This window comes from Leopardus geoffroyi, chromosome X, assembly GCF_018350155.1.
Source record: "Leopardus geoffroyi isolate Oge1 chromosome X, O.geoffroyi_Oge1_pat1.0, whole genome shotgun sequence".
NCBI classification, from domain to species: Eukaryota; Metazoa; Chordata; class Mammalia; order Carnivora; family Felidae; genus Leopardus; species Leopardus geoffroyi.
The window spans coordinates 71099220-71113249 of NC_059343.1; the positions used below are offsets into that span (position 1 = coordinate 71099220).

At 37.5% G+C, this 14030-nt stretch overlaps 1 protein-coding gene and 1 pseudogene across 2 annotated transcripts in view; one reads left to right on the forward strand and one right to left on the reverse strand.

Annotated features, from left to right (window-relative positions):
* The window catches only part of APOOL (apolipoprotein O like), a 95844-nt gene that overhangs the window by 40007 nt on the left and 41807 nt on the right, over positions 1–14030 (forward strand). The window lies entirely within an intron of this gene.
* Positions 2154–3499, reverse strand: LOC123595467 (annotated as a pseudogene).

A 14030-nucleotide genomic window follows, 5' to 3' on the forward strand; every position in this document is an offset into this window, starting at 1 on the left:
TAATAACATTATCAACAATAGCCAAACTATTGAAAGAGCCTAAGTGTCCATCGACTGATGACTGGATAAAGAAATTGTATATATATGATGGAATACTACTTAGCCATCAAAAGGAATGAAATTTTGCTATTTGCAAGTATATGGATAGAGCTAGAATGTGTTATGCTGAGCATTAATGTCCATCAGAGAAAGGCAAATACCATATGATGTCACTCATATGTGGAATTTAGGAAACAAAATAGATCAATATGTAGCATGGGGGGAAAAGGGAGGGAAACAAACCATTTGACTGTTAATGATAGAGAACCAACCGAGGGTTGATGGAGATAGGTGGGTGGGGTATGGGCTAAATGGGTGATGGGTATTAAGGAGGGCACTTTTTATGAAGAGCACTATGTGTTATATGTATGTTACAAATCACTAAATTCTACTCCTGCAACCAGTATTACACTGTATGTAAGTAACTAAGATTTAAATAAAAGTTGGAATAAAAATAAAGCATCTAAAATCCTAACTTCAATGGAAAAAAAGTTACTAATTTTTCTTAGTGAATAACAATGTACAGGGGCTTAGTAATTATAAGCAGTTTGATTTTTTTTCTCAACAGATTTATGTGAGCATACCTGATATTTGCAAACCTTTGTTTAAGAAATTCATTAGGACCTCAGTTTTGAAAGTGACCTTGGATATTTTCTAGTTTAGTCTTCTCTATGGTTCTGTAATCCCCTCTATGATAGGCACACAGAGTGGCCATTTATCTTTTACAATAATGAAACTCTGGATAAAAGAACCTAAGGCAGTCCATCCATTTTCTGGCAGCTCTCATTTTACCTAAGGTCTTTCCTTATGTCAAACACAAACCTGTCTCATAATAAGTTCTATCCATTTGCTTTGCTGCTCTTCCGTTGGTGCTGTACAGAAAAAATTTCATCCCTCTTCCATAAAACAACACTGCGTATTTCAGTTATACTTTAACTAATTTTGCATACTGGATAAGTATATTATTAACTTTAATCCTCATATACCATAAATTGGAGTTCTTGTGTATAATGATCATTCTTTGCCAAAAATATGTAGCATAGTGTTTTCTAACAGATGTATTTTGACAACTATAGAATAGAGTCAGATTCTGACTTCTCTTGTTCTAGGTAATATATTTCTATTTATACTATCTAAGAACACATTCATTTTTATATTTATATTTAAGTGTCCTTACAGTCAACCTTGCTTATAATTTACCTTTAACCATGACATAGTGAAGTTGGAGTTCTCTAAAATTAATTCAACCTCTTTACATGGGCTACTGATAAGCTATGTCTTTTTCCAATCTGTACTTAGGCATGTAGACTAGGGACAATTATGCCTGTTTAACTTAAATCTTACTGATCCAGTCTATCATATCTAATTGTGGTTATTGATTTCTCCTTGCCATTGTACTTTTTTTAGGGGGATCTTTCTCTTTTATTAGATTAAAAAACACAAATAAAACTGTCGTAGACTATGGGTCTAGAGTTCTCTCTTGTCTAGCAAAAGAGCAGGACTCAGGATTGAAAGTGAGAGATGGCTAATGTCCGGGAGCCCCAAATAAGGGTCCTTGTCCCGTTTTTATTAGAATCAGAAGGCTTACAAACATGGCGATGGACATGCACAAAGGGACAATGAATCTGTGAACGTTAACTTGTGGATGTGAGGGAAAGGGATTCTTGAAGATATTCATGGTTAGGGGTTTGGGCAAATACAAAACAAAATCCGGGCACCAGGCAGTTGGGAGGAAGGTTCTTTACAGCGGATATGAGGCAGCATCTCTGTTTATCTTAGCTAGCCTAGGGGATGAGACAGATAGGGGAAATAACATCAGGGTTAATAAGGCACCTTTTCTTTTGTTAACCATCTCTTCTCTGGGCTGCTTTGCCTGCAGTGCAGGGGTCCATAGTCTAATTACCAGTTTACCTAACCTGGCCCTATCCTCTTGTGAAAGCAGCTTTTCTGCTACAGTACTAAATAGGGGGTGCTTCCACCCTGAATATCTAATCTTGTTTATTTTATATACCTATATATTGGGCACCTTTGCACCCGTTCCTATTTTAGGCCTTTGCCTCTCCCTCTCTATTCTGGGGGCTCTGCACCCAGTCTCTATTTTGGGGTGCCTTTGCACCACCCTGTTCCTCATGCCTTTGTGCCTCCCTATTCTCAGGTTGCCTTTGCACCCTCCTATTCTTGGGGTGCCAATCTGGTGTACCCAAACTTGTGTGTGAACATGTTATGACTTTGTATTTCTTTATGCCTTGTTAACCCATTGGTGTAAGTCCGGGGGATTCCTAAGCTTATCCCCCACATAAAACCAGGAGAACTTTGGGAAAAGCTCAGAGATGACAAAGGGGAGAAGCAGGGAGAGGAGGGGGAACGTTAAAAGCCCCAAGTCAGGGCAGGAAAGAAGTTTCTAAGGACTAAACATCTCTTTATTTGACTATAATTTTCTGGTGGTAGGCTTGCGTCCCAGAGCCAGCCAGGGGCTTGGGATCTGGTGGGCCAGGGCCCAGTACTGAGGCAGTGGGTAGCAGCCTCTGGGCAGTGCTCTACTACTTGATGATCTTGAAGGTTCAAGCAGTGGCACAGCTGATGTCTGTGACATGGTCCCGGTACAGGGTTGGGTCATGGGTCACAGGGCAGACCTCCGAAACAGGGACCTTTGGGAGCTACCCTAGAGGACATCATTCCTTGAATATATAATCACTAAAAGTGGTGAAGGTATGGGAGCAGCAAGCAGGAGGCATGATGGGTTCAGGACTGTCATGGGTAGTCAGTGCAGAAGCAATGGGAGCAGTATCCAGTCCTTCCACGTTCACATTCTCTTCTTTAGGACCTGGCTCCCCAACAAGTGGCACTGTCACCAAATGATAGGTGTTTATGGGCCTAGGGCACTTCCACTTCTTCTGTACTTGCTTTTTGTCAGCCTCGAGCTGTACATATGTCTCCAGTGAACATAAGTTGAACTCCTCTGATCTTGTTCTCCCCTGTACCCAAAGGAATGTCTGTAATGAATGCTCACCTGTAGACTGATGCATGGAATTCTGTCAGAGCCATGTTCCTCTAGTTCTAGTGGCAGTAGTGCCTTGTCTTCTCAGGCCTTCTGAGAGCTACCAGCTGGAGTGCTGACATTTCGAGTCCTCAGGCTCTTGAGAGGCTCCTTATTGCTTTGGTAACTATTCAGAGCTTCCTTCTTGGCTCTTCTGCTTCTCTATCCCTGAATGGTTCATCCCCTTCATTGATGTCAGAGTCCTAGTCCACCTAATCCTCTGTGTTTGACTGGTGCCCTTGATACTCATCATCTCCTAATTCCTCTGTGAAACCCCCATAAGTCGTCTGATAGAACTCCTCTTCCTCTCTTGTCTCCACGATCCCAGAAAGCTGGTTCCCTGCCGTCTTCCTGGGGACCTGGCCCTTAGCCAAACTCATACTGCCTACTGAGACTGTGCTACTAACAGCAACCCCTCACCCAGTGCCCTGTTCACCATTGTACTTTTTATCTTTTCTAGTCTTAAGTCACCTCAGATTTATCTACATTCTTAGAGAAATATATGTAAGTTTGAATCTGAATTCTGACTCCACCACTGACTAGTTGGATGACATTGGAGAGAATTCTTAATGGTGGCATAAATATATGAATGTACCATTATCAAACTACAGTTTACATAATTTTTTGGAAACTTAGCATATTTCCAGTTATTATGCTACTATAATCAGTACTTTGATAAAATACCTTGTACACAAATCTTTATGTTCATCTATCAATATTTACTTAAAATAAATTTCTAGAAATGGAATTGTAGGCCAGAAAGCATAAAAAATATCAATATAGTGAGGTGCCTGGGTGGCTCAGTCGGTTAAGTGTCTGATTCTGGCTCAGATCATGATCTCATGGCTTGTGAGTTTGAGCCCCTCATCAGGCTCTGTGCTGTCAGCTCAGAGCCTGGAGCCTGTTTCAGATTCTCTGTCTCCCTCTCTCTCTACCCCTCCCCAACTTGTGCTCTGTCTCTTTCTCTCAAAAATGAATAAATGTTAAAAGAAATTTAAAAAAAATATGTCAATACAGTGCCAAATCGAAATGCATAAAGGTAGTACTCATTTAACCAAAAATATTTCCTGAATTCCTCTTGTATGTGTGTGAGGCACTGTTATAAGAGGCACTGTTATAAGCACTGGGTAATGTTTTATTAATTTTCATTAGCAGTCTGGGATAGATCCACTTCCCTACATACTTGTTAACTATTAGTGTTCTTTCTCTTTTTTATTAATCTTAGAGAGATGATGATTTTTTTTAGCTTACTTTGACACTCATCTTGGAAAGCTGAAAATCTAGGTAGGAGGGTAAGTAGCATTTGTCCCAAATAGTTGAATTTACATATTACTTAATTTTCAAGTAACTTTGTGCTCTTTATTATAGAATACACAGAATTCCTTGGTATTTATTGTATTTCACAATACATTTAAAATAGAATTTAATTGAATTACTTATCTAAGTTGGTTGCCAGCTAGGTACTAGAAAATATTCCCAAAGATGGGATCCAGTATTTGAAGAACTTAGAATTATGAAGGAATGAAAATGTGATTTGCATGCAATATTTCCAGGTAAAGTGAGTTTTGCCTCTTTTTAAGTTTATTTACAATAAAGCCTCTACTAAACCAAAACATGATTGAGGTGTTCTGGTTAATTGAATCTTCTGGTAAATTTGTGGTTAACTTGAAAATCCTTTTATAGTTCCAATTCTTGTTGGTTAAACATCTTTTTAAAAAGTTTCAGTATACTCCTATCTTATTAAGTACCATCTGGTGAATATAATTAAATTTGTCTATTAGGAAACTGCAGAGCCAGGGGGTAATCATTTCTTTAAACCATGAAATTTGCATTATTCAGATCTGTAAAATGATGCAACTGTGCTGTGTGTATACAATCAGCCATAGATATCATTGAATGCTACTTTTTAAAATATTTCTGTGATATGAGTTTGACTTATTGTCATTGGCTTGTTTTTACCAAAAAAATAACAGAGAAGAAATATTGATTTGAGGGTTCTAGTTACTTTGGTTCAATTTAATTTAAATGTGTTTTTTTTTGTGGCTTTATAGCTTACTTAATCTAATTAGAATTTCTGAGAGTACAAACAAGTTGTATTTATACAGTAAGTCCCATTTAAGCCCTATAGTAATCTATAGTAAGGCTTCTAATCTGTAGTAAGAATGTTCTTCCTTCAGTGGAAACAGAATTCTCACAGTAGAGTTGAAATCTTTTTTCTCAACTTTATATCTGACAAATAGGAATTATATGTATGTATGTGTACATATATATATGTATATACACATATATATGTATATAATATGTATGTATACATATATATGTGTATATATGTATACATGGTATAAAACTTGATGTTTTGACATGTATATATTATGAAATGATTATCACAATGAAGCTGATTAACAGATCTGTCACCTCAAATACTTAACATTTTCTTTTGTGTATGTTTGGAAAGGAAAACACTTAAGATCTACCCTCTTAACAAATTTCAAGTATACAATATGAATTTCAGGTATACAATACAGTATAGTTAACTATAGTCACCATACACTAACTATATTTCTAGAACTTATTCTTTAATAACTGAAACTTTACTCTTTGGCCACCTCCACATTTCCTCCTCCACCCACCTCTGGTGACCACTATTCTGCTCTGTGCTTCTGAGACTTTGTATTTGTTTGCTTGTTTGCATTTCAGTTCTAAGTGAGATTGATCTTGCTTTAGTTGGATTATTGGCATTTGTAATTTTTTTAATTCAAGTATAATTAACATACAGTATTATAGTTTTAGGTTTACAATATAGTGATTGAACAATTGTATACATTTCTCTGTACTCATCAAGATAAGTGTATGCTTAATTCCCTTTATCTGTTTCACCCATTACCCACCCTCGTTAATTTCCCTGGCAACTACCAGTTTCTTCTCTGTATTTACAAAGAGTCTGGGTTACTTTTTTTGTTTTGTTTTTAATTTAAATTTTAGTTAATGTACAGTACAATATTGGTGTATTGGTTTCAGGAGTAGAATTCAGTGATTGATCACTTACATACAAAACCCAGGGCTCATCACAAGTGCTCTCCTTAATACCCATCACCCATCTAGTCCATCTCCCACTCACCTCCTGCCATCAACCCTCAGTTTATTCTCTATCCTTAATAGGCTTTTTTGGTTTGTTTCCCTCTCTTTCTCACCCTTTTCCCCAAATGTTCGTCTGTTTTGTTTCTTAAATTCCACATATCAGTGAAATCATATGGTATTTGTCTTTCTCTGATTGACTTATTTCACTTAGCATAATACATTCTAGATCCATCCATGACATTGCAAATGGCAAGAGTTCATTCTTTTTGATGGATGAGCAATATTCCATTCCTTATATATATACACCACATCTGATTTATGCATTCACCAGTGAATGGACATTTGGACTTTCTCCATAGTATGGCTATTGTTGATAATGCTGCCAATAAACATTGGGGTGCATGTACCTCTTCATATCTGTATTTTGTACCCTTTGGGTAAATACCTAATAATGCCATTGCTGGATCGTAGGGAAGTTCTGTTGTTAGGTTTTTGAGGAAACTCCATACTGTTATTTTGTTCTAGTACCATACTGTTTTGATCACCACAGCTTTGCAGTATAGTTTCACATCCAGAATCGTGATGCCTCCAGCTTTTCTTTTTCAAGATTGCTTTGACTATTTATTTGCAGTCTTTTGTGGTTCCATATCAATTTTTGGATTGTTTCTTCTAGTTCTTTGAAAATGCTGGTGGTATTGTGATAGGGTTTGCATTAAACGTGTAGATTGCTTTGGCTAGTATAGACATTTTAACAACGTTTTTTCTTTAAAATAGGAGCATGGAATTTTTTCCAATTTCTTTCTGTCTTCTTCAGTTTCTTTCATAAGTTTTCTGAGTACAGATGTTTTACCTCTTTGGATAGGTTTATTCCTAGGTCTGTTAATTGATTTTGGTACAATTGTAAATGGAAACATTCCTTTTTCTTCTGCTTTATTACTGGTGTACAGAATTGCCACAGGTTTCTGTATGTTGATATTATATCCCATGTCTTTGCTGAACTCATGCATTCTAGCAATTTTTTGGCAGAGTTTTTCAGGTTTTCTACATACAGTATAATGTCATCTGCAAGTAGTGGAAGTTTGACATGTTTCTTACTGATTTGGATGCTTTTTATTTCTTTTTTTTTAATTCCTGAGGCTAAGCCTTCCTGTACTATGTAAATAGTAATGGTGAGAGTAGACATCCCTTTCTTGTTCCTGACTGTAGAGGCAATGCTATGTTTTTCCCAATGACAATAATATTAGTTGTGGGTCTGTAGTATATGACTTTTATGATGCCGAGTTATGTTCCATCTACACCTACCTGGTTGAGGGTTTTTATCAAGAATGGATGCTGTATTTTGTCAAATGCTTTTTCTGCACCTATTGAGAGGATCATATTGTTCTTACCCTTCCTTTTATTAATGTAGTGTATTATGTTGTTTGATTTGCGAAAACTGAAACTGCCCTGCAGCCCAGATATAAATCCCATTTGATTGTGGTGAATATAAATTTTTTTAATGTACTATTGGATTCAATTTACTGGAATCTTGTTGAGAATTTTTGCATTCCTGTTCATCAGGGATATTGGCCTTTAATTCTCGTTTTTAGTGAGGTCTTTGTCTCATTTTGGAATCAAGGTAATGCTGACTTGATAGAATGAGTTTGGACTTTTCCTTCCATTTCTATTTTTGGAACACTTTGAGAAGAATAAGTTTTAACTCTTCTTTTAATATCTGGTAGAATTCCCCTCAAAGCCATCTGGCCCTGGGCTTTTGTTTGTTGTGAGATTTTTGATTACTGACTCAGTTTCTTTGCTACTTATGTTTTTGTTCAGGTTTTCTATTTCTTGTTTCAATTTTGGTAGTTTGTATGTTTCTAGGAATTTGTCCATTTCTTACAGATTGCCTGGATTCCCTTACAATTTTTCATAATACTGTCTTTTAATTGTTTGCATTTCTGTTGTGTTGGCTGTGATAACTCCTATTTCATTTGTAATTTTATTTATTTGGGTCCTTTCTCTTTTCTTTTTGATAAGTTTGTCTAGGGGTTTATCAATTTTATTAATTCTTTCAGAGAACCACCTCTTAGTTTTCATGGTTTGTTGTAGGTTTTTTTTTTTATTTGTTTCTGTACTGTTTACTTGTGCTCTCTAATCTTTATTATTAGATCTAATCTAATCTTGTGATGGCTTTAGGCTTTATTTGCTTATCTTTTTCTAGCTCATTTAGTTATAAGTTTAGGTTGTGAATTTGAATGTTATTTTCTTGATGTAGGCCTATATTGTTATATACTTCCCTCTTATGACCACATTTGCTGCATCCCGAAGGTTCTAGCCGGTTATATTTTCATTCTCATTTGTCTCTAAGTTTTTTTTATATCGTCTTTGATTTCCTGGTTAACCCATTCATTCTTTACAAGAATTTCTTTTATCTCCATGTATGTATGGTCTTTTCTACATTTTTTCTTGTGGTTGACTTCAAGTGTCATAGCATTGTGGTCTGAAAACATACATGGTATTATTTCAATCTTTTTCTACTTGTTGAAGGCTGATTTGTGACCCAGTATATGATCTATTCTGGAGACTGTCACATGTGCACTTGAAGAGAATGTGTGTTCTACTGCTTTAGGATGAAATGTTCTGATTGTATATGTTAAATCCATCTAGTCCAGTGTGTCATTCGAAGCCATGGTTTCCTTGTTGGTTTTCTGCCTAGATGAGCTGTCCATTGCTCTAAGTGGGGTGTTGAAATCTACTACTATGATTGTGTTATTATCAATGAGTTTCTTTATGTTTGTTATTTTTTTAATGTTTATTTACTGTGAGAGAGAGAGCGTGAGGGAGGGGCAGAGAGAAAGGGAGAGAGATTATTCCAAGTAGGCTCCTCACTGTCAGTGCAGAGCCCAATGTGGGGCTTGATCTCATGAACTGTGAGATCATGCCCTGAGCCGAAATCAAGAGTTGGACGCTTAACTGACTGAGCCACCCAGGTGTCCCAGTTTATGTTTGTTATTAATTTATATATATAGATATATGGGTGCTTTCAAGTTTGGGGCAGAAATATTTATGATTGTTTGATCTTCCTGTTGTATAATTCCCTTTATTGTGACATAGTTCCATTATTATCTCTTGTTATAGTCTTTGGTTTAAAATGTAGTTTTAAGTGTGGCTAGTTTGGCTATATTTTGATGTTTATTAGCATGAGAGATGGTTTTTCATCCTATCACTTTTAATCTGTAAGTTTGTTTAGGTCTAAAATGAGTCTCTTACAGCATGTACATGGTTTTTTTTTTTTTAATCCATTTTGATATCCTATATCTTTTGATTGGAGCATTTAGTTCATTTAGATTCAGAGTGATTATGGATAGATATGAATATAATTCTGTTGTATTATTTGAGAAGTGGTTGGGGGGCGCCTGGGTGGCTCAGTCGGTTAAGCGCCAGACTTCTGCTCAGGTCATGATCTCACGGTTTGTGGGTTCGAGCCCCACGTCAGGCTCTGTGCTGACAGCTCAGAGCCTGGAGCCTGCTTCAGATTCTGTGTCTCCTTCTCTCTTTGCCCCTCCCCTGCTTGTGCTTTATCTTTCTCTCAAAAAAAATAAACATTAAAAAAAAAAAAAGAGAGAGAAGTGGTTGGTTCTGGAAATTTTCTCTGTTCCTTTCTAGTCTTTGTTATTTTTGGTCTTTCTTTACCACTCAAAAGATTTCTTTCAGTATTTCCTGTAGGGCTGGTATAGTGGTCATGAATTCTTTTAGTTTTTGTTTGTCTGGGTAACTCTTTTTTTTTTTTTTAATTTTTTTTTTCAACGTTTATTTATTTTTGGGACAGAGAGAGACAGAGCATGAACGGGGGAGGGTCAGAGAGAGAGAGAGGGAGACACAGAATCGGAAACAGGCTCCAGGCTCTGAGCCATCATGAGCCATCAGCCCAGAGCCTGACGCGGGGCTCGAACTCACGGACCATGAGATCGTGACCTGGCTGAAGTCAGACGCTTAACCGACTGCGCCACCCAGGCGCCCCTTGTCTGGGTAACTCTTTATGTCTCCTTCTATTCTGAATGACAACCTTTCTGGTTATATTATTCTTGGCTGCATATTTTTCCCCTTCAGCACAATATATATATTATGCCACTGCCTTCTGGCCTGCCAGGTTTCTGTGGGGAGATCTGCTGCTAACCTGATGTGTCTTTCCTTGTAGGTTAGGGATTTCTTTTCCCTTGCTGCTTTCATGATTCTTTCCTTATCTCTGTATTTTACAAATTTTACCTACAGTGTGTCTTGGTGTTGGCCAGCTTTTATTTTGATGGGAGTTCTTGTGCCTCCTGGATTCAGAGTTATGTTTCTTTCCCCTGATTAGGAAAGTTTTCAGGTATAATTTGGTCAAATAAACTTTCTGCCCTTTTTTCTCTCTCTTCTTCTTGTGGGACTCTTATAATGTGAACGTTATTATGCTTTATGGAGTCACTGATTTTCTTAAGTCCATTCATGATCCAATATTTTTCTTCCCCTCTTTTCAGCTTCATTTTTTCCATAATTTCATTCTCTGTGTCACTTATTCCTCCCTGTACTTCTTCCATCCTTGTTGTCATTACTCTCAGTTGGTTTTGCATCTCAGTGACAGCATTTTTTATTTTGGCCTGGCTAGTTTTTAGGTCTGTCATCTTTTAGGTAATGGTCTCTATTGCTATGCTTTTTTCAGGACCAGCCAGTATTCTTATGTTTTAAATTCTGGTTTAGGCATATTACTTATATCTATTTTGATTACCACCAGGACCTCAACCTCTTCTTGTTCTTTCTTTTGGGATGAATTCCTCTGTCTTGGAATTTTGTCTAAGACTCTGTTTTTTGTGTGTTAGGAAAGTGTTTCTGGTCCTATTTCCATTAGAACTGAACTTTGCAGCACTCTGTGGTCAGTGTACCTGTTGTGTGTGGGGGTTTTGTGCTGGTCTTCTGGAAGAGATACCTGCTACTGCTCTGGCTCTCAATCACACTTTCCCCAGTAAAAAGGCACCTGCACAGCACAGTGGTGTGGAGCTTGTTTTAAGAGGCTCAAACCTCCTCTGTGTGCTCTGTGCTGCTTGATGAAGTCTGTCCATGCTGATGGGAAGTTTGAAAAATGGCGTCAGCCTGCCCTCTTACCTGGATAAGGGAGTTCATGTCTGCCACTGTGCAGGAATCCCTCACAGAAGAGTGAACAGTTTCATCTTGTGTCCCAGGTTTCTGTCAGATTACTACCTTTATCCTGTCCATGTCGAAGTTGTCTTGATTCCTAGTAGCCCAGTTCTCCTGTTTTATCTCAGGTGTGCAACTGTGTTTCAGAACTGCAAATCTTAGGGACCTGGCATGGCAGAGATCCATGCTGATCCTCTGGGGGAGGCTCTTGCTGTGCTTTGGCTAGTACCGGTTTGTCCTAGAAAAGTAGTTGCATGACCACGCATGGGCTTGGATTGTATGGTAAAGCAAACATTTGGCATCCAGGTAGCTGTTCTCAGCAGGTGTGTCTCTGCTAATTAATCGGGCAGCTCATTGGCACCCACTGGCTCTTTTGTTTCTTGAGAGGCAGTGTCACCTCTTCCAAATGCCTTGGGTGCAGGAAGTCTCTCCCAGTGTGATCCAGGGGATCCTCAGAACGGGTGATCATGAAGACTTCTAAAATTTTAGACTTTGAGCTCAGCTGCTTGTAAAAACTTGGAATAATCAGCCTTCTCATTTCTCCAGTCAGTGTTTTGGGGGAGGTGTTTTTCTTGTGCAGTCTCCTCAGTGCTACTTTATCTCTCTCTCTTCTCTCTCTCTCTCTCTCTCTCCCTGTCTCTCTCTCTCTCTCTCCCTGTCTCTCTCTTCTCTCTGTGATCAGGGCTCCCTCCCTCCTGCACTATCCATGATTGTTTTCTCCCTCACATCATGTCTCCACACCTTCTGCCTTCCACAGTGTTTTCTCTTTTCTCCCTCTAGATGTGCAGTTTGTTCCCTCAGTTCTCAGATAGTTTTCCTGGGTGTTCAGAATGACTTGATAATTATTTAGCTGTGTTTGAGGGACAAAACACTGATAAGATCCTCCTACAACTCTGCCTTCTTTACTCTTTCCCTGAATTTTTTTAAGCAAAATCTTCAGTAGAGAATCCAAGACCAGCAAAATTAACATTGCGATACATGACAAAATCTGTATGGCTCCAAAGGTTCTATTTTCCCACCATTTCAGTTTTTTCTATGTAGCTGTTAAATTTTCCCAGCACCATTTACTGAAGAGACTTTCCTTTCCATATTGTATGTTCTTGCATCCTTTGACAGAAATTGACCATAAATGGATAGTTTTATTTCTTGACTCTTTGCTGTTCTGTTGATCTGTGTGTCTGTTTGTTTTTTTTAATGTTTATTTATTTTTGAGAGAGATAGAGACAGAGTGTGAGCAGGGGAGGAGCAGAGAGAGAGAAAGACGGAGACACAGAATCTGAAGTAGGCTCCAGGCTCTGAGCTGTCAGCACAGAGCCTGACATGGGGCTTGAACCCACGAACCACGAGATCATGACCTGAGCCAAAGTCGGTTGCTTAACTGACTAAGCCACTCAGGCTCCCCTGTATGTCTGTTTTTATGCCAATATCATACTCTTTTCATTACTATAGCTTTGTAGTATAGTTTGAAATCAGGTATAGTGTGATACCTCAGGCTTTTTTCTTTGTCAAGATTGTTTTAGCTTTAGGGTATTTGTCATTCCATATATATTTCAGGATTATTTCTTCTGTTTCTGTGGAAAATGCCACAGAATTAATGCCATGGAATTTTTATAGGGATTGCATTGAATCTGTTAATTGCCTTGGGTTTTATAGTCATTTTTAACATTAACTCTTCCAGTCCAAGAGCATGAAATATATTTCCATTTTTTGTGTCTTCACTTTCTTTAATTAATGTCTTATAGTTTTCATTCTACTGATCTTTCACCTCCCTGGAAGAATTAATTCCTTGTCATTTTCCTTTTTTCATGCAATTGTGAATGGGACTGTTTCCTTGATTTCTCTTTCTGATAGTTATTAGTGTTTAGAAACGTAATAGATTCTTGTGTGTTAATTTTTTATTCTTCAACTTTATCTAATTCATGCATTAGTTCTAACAAATTATTTTTTGTGGGTTCTTCAGGGTTTTCCATGCATAATATGCTGTGTATATACGGCAGTTGTACTTCTTCCTTTCCAATTTGGATGCCTTCTATTTCTTTTTCCTACCTAATTGATGTGAATAAGCGTACAATACTATGTTGAATAAAAGCAGAGAGAGTGGGCATCCTCGTCTTATTCATTGTCTTAGGGGAAAAACTTTTCAGTTCTTCATCATTGAATAGCCCTGGGTTTGTCATATATGACTTTTGATGTGTTGAAGTATGTTCCTCCTTACCCACATTGTTTACAGTTTTTGTCATAAATGTTTTTTTTAGTTTTGTCAAATGTTTCTCTACCTATTGAGATGATCATGTGGTTTTTATCTTTCATTTTGTTACCATGGTGTATCATGTGTGATTTGCAGATGTTGAATATCCTTGTGTCCCTGAAATAAATCACTTGATCATAATGTATGTTCTTTTTAGTTTACTGTTGAACTCAGTTTGCTAATATTTTGTTGAGGATTTTTGCATCTGTGTTCATCAGGGATATTGGCCTGTATTTATTTTCCAGCATCCTTGTCTAGTTTGATAGCAGAGTAATACTGGCCTCATACAATGAGTTTGGAAGAGTTTCCTCATCTTCAATTCTTTGGAAGATTCTGAGGATGCATATTAAATCCTTTTTGAAGGTTTGGTAGTATTCATCAATGAAGCCGTCTGGTGCTGGACTTTTGTGTTTTGGGAGTTTTTTGATTACTGACTCAATTATGTGTATTTATATTTCCTATTTCTTCATGATTCAG